This window comes from Camelus bactrianus, chromosome 10, assembly GCF_048773025.1.
Source record: "Camelus bactrianus isolate YW-2024 breed Bactrian camel chromosome 10, ASM4877302v1, whole genome shotgun sequence".
NCBI lineage: Eukaryota > Metazoa > Chordata > Mammalia > Artiodactyla > Camelidae > Camelus > Camelus bactrianus.
The window spans coordinates 372,983-376,136 of NC_133548.1; positions in this window are offsets into that span (position 1 = coordinate 372,983).

Here is a 3,154-nt window from a genome sequence, read left to right on the forward strand (position 1 = left end):
CCCCCATCCCTGTGCTGTGGCCACTGTGGGGAGGGGGCCTGCCAGGGCCGAACATCTGCTAGGCCCTCAGTACAGGGTGAGCGGCAGCCAAGCTGAGACTCTGGGAGCAGGTCCTCTGCCCCAGACACCAAAGGCAGGCCTGCTGTCTGGGCAGACCATGTCCAGCCCGGGCTCGGGAGGGCCGTGGGCAAGGCGGGGTCACTGCGGGGAGAGGCTTGGGCTCCTGAGGCACCCACAGTTCTCACCTCACTGGGAGGGACTCTGACATGTGGGGGCCGGGGGGCTCTCAGGCTTCTTTATCCCGGGATCCCCAAAACTGCTGAGATTCCAGGCTCATCACGAGCACATTCTTGGCAGAGCCCTCCCCAAGCTGAAGCGGCACATGGTGAGTAGCAGCGTCCCCCCAGAGATGTGGTCCCCCTGGCAGGGTGGGGGGCCCACCCCTGCAGGTTTCACTTTCCTTCTCCTTGGGGGGCCAGGCGGCCCACAGAAGGGAGGCTTCGGCTGACCAGGCAGGCCCTGAGCAGTCGAGTCCCCCATCAGGACAAGGAACAGATGTCCACTGGCATCCACACCACCAAGTGGTTCCTCCAGTGCTTCACTGACCGGGTAAGGCTGCCCAGGGAGGCTGAGCCCATCCCCAGACAAGCCAGGCCCCTCCTGAGGGCCTTTCTGGGGGCACCCTCGTCCAGCAGCCGCAACCCCCAGGATGGGTCCACCCAGATAAGGAGCTACAGAACCCTGTGTGATGCAGCCTGGGTGGGGCAGGGACTGTAGGGACCAGAGGCAGGAGGGTGTCCTTACCTGTGCTGACACCTCCACTGTGCCCTGCTCAGGAGCCTGCTGTCCCCACAGACCCTCCCCCTGAAGCTCTGGGACACTTACATCCTGGACAGTGAGCATGTGCTCATGGCCATGACCCACACTGTCCTCACAGTGCACAAAAGTGAGTCATCCAAGTGTGGAGACCAAGGCCACGCAGGCGGGTGAGAGGGCAGGCCGGCAGGCAAGCTGGGCAGGGCATCCTCTGGAGAGGCAGCAGGACGGGGCCGCCTTTTGCCATGGCCCTGCCTGAGGCTTCCCTGCGCACAGCTAGAGCCCCAGTGGTGGTGCACAGCAGGACCCAGCCACTGCCCACAGCAGGTACTCCAGGGTCGGGGGCTGAGACTGCCCACCAGGGCCCCTGCTGGCCTGATGGCACCCCCACCCCTAGAATGCTTCCTGAAGCTGCCCCTGGAGGGCCTGTGGGAATTTCTGCAGGACACGCTGTCCCAGCCCTGGGCCCTGGAGGACAACGTGGTGCTTAGGCAGCTGCAGGCCTCGATGGCCGAGCTGCGCAGGATGAAGTGTGACCTGCCCCCACAGGTGGGCTCAGCAGGGGTCTCCTCCCGACTCACCCTCTAGACCCCGGGCCTTCCTCCCCATCCCTGTCCATCTCCTCTTCTGTTCCAAGATTCGGCCACTAGGCCAGGGCTGGGCAGAGGGCAGGCCCTGCAGATGCTAGAGGTCAGCAGCCTGGAGGTGGCGCTGTGTCAGGATAGGGCGGCCACACAGGGCCCCATGGGCCGCACCTCCACAGGCCAGGAGGACACGCTGACAAATGTGCCCACTTGCAGTGACACCCAAGGGGTTCCCCACGAGGCCCCTGGGCCTGGAGCAAGCGTCCCCGGCATCCAGGCCTCTCACCTCTCCTAGCATGGACACGCTCCCCGGAGAGGACCAGCCGGCCCTCCCTGGCCTACCTGCCCAGCACGAGCAGCCTGAACCCTCACCCGGCCAGGTCATTCCAAAGGCCAAGGAGCAGCCGCACGAGGGGGCCACGTTCACAGGCTTGCCTCTGGCCACCTGGGAGGCTTCCAGTCTGGCCTGCCTGTCCCCAGCCCAGGACAGCCCTCAGGATTGGCTGCAGCCATGGCGATGGACTTCCCTCCCCAACCTCCCAGTGAACCACAAGGCTAAGGGCAAGCCGCCCCCAGACATCAGCTGTGAGCCAGAACGCTGGGTCCCTTGCCATTCAGCCCCTTCTGAGGCCACCCCCAGGGCCACACAGGCCTGGCCCTGCAACCCCATTGAGGCCCCCGACAAAGGCTCCACCCAGCCCTCTGCAGATGCAGCCACAGGGCTCAGGACAAACCCCTGCCCCGCGAAACCTGTGGCCAGTGCCCCTCCCAGGACAGCGAGCAGCACGGCCAAGGCAGAGCCAGCACAGCGCCCCAGGAGCAGCCCCAGGGCCCCACACGTCTCCACTACCCCGACTTCCGAGTCCACAGGGAAGCTGGACGCTCAGAGGCCTCCAGAAGGAGCGGTGATTCCCGAAGTCTCGGGGAGCTAGCTATGCACCCTGCCTCTTCATGCTGCCCTTCCTGGAGGACACTGCCACCCTCACAGGGCACAAGCCCCTGACCCAGTGGGGACTGGCCTGACCACAGGCCCCAAGAGGGCAGGGACACCATGACCCCTACCACAGCCAGGACGAGGAGTGGAGGAACAAAGTGCCCCGAATTCTGTCCCAAGGCAAAGCGAGCCCTCTCGGAGCTGCATCTGGCCCCCTGGGGCCTGGACGTGCCCCACAAGGCCACCTCGGTGACGTGAGGGAGCTCTGGGAGCCACAGGCCACCCCACCGAGGGGTGGCAGGGGTGGGCGGAAAAGCCCCACCCTTGCACACATAAGGAGGCAGGAACAATCAGATGCCAGGCCCCAAGCAGCCTCCTGACCCCACGTGGCAGAGCTGTGAGGCCGAGCAGAAGATGCTGGGGCCCTGCTCCAGGTCGGGCTGAACCCGACAGGCTGGGACCCCTTCTGTCAAAATTAGTAACTGCCTTTCAGGGTCCCAAACAGCCAGAAAATACGACCCCACCCGGAGTCAGAAGGAACCCCCCCCCCCACTCCCAGAACCAATCCTGAAGAAGGCTGCCTTCCAAGGGGAAGGATCGTGCCTTTGGTCTCAATTTCCCCTTTGCTGGTTAAAGGTCAATAAAGTTGTTTTGTGTGTTACGTGCTAGACTCGCGTGTTCTTGTAGCACCAGAGGTCTCTGCGTGACCCACCCGGTGCCCCCAGAAGCAGAGGGACCACTGGCCAGGGAAGCTGATGTTCCTGCCTGCCTCCTGGGAGGCCACGCACCTCAGCCTCCTAGCCTCAGCTGAACGCCAGGG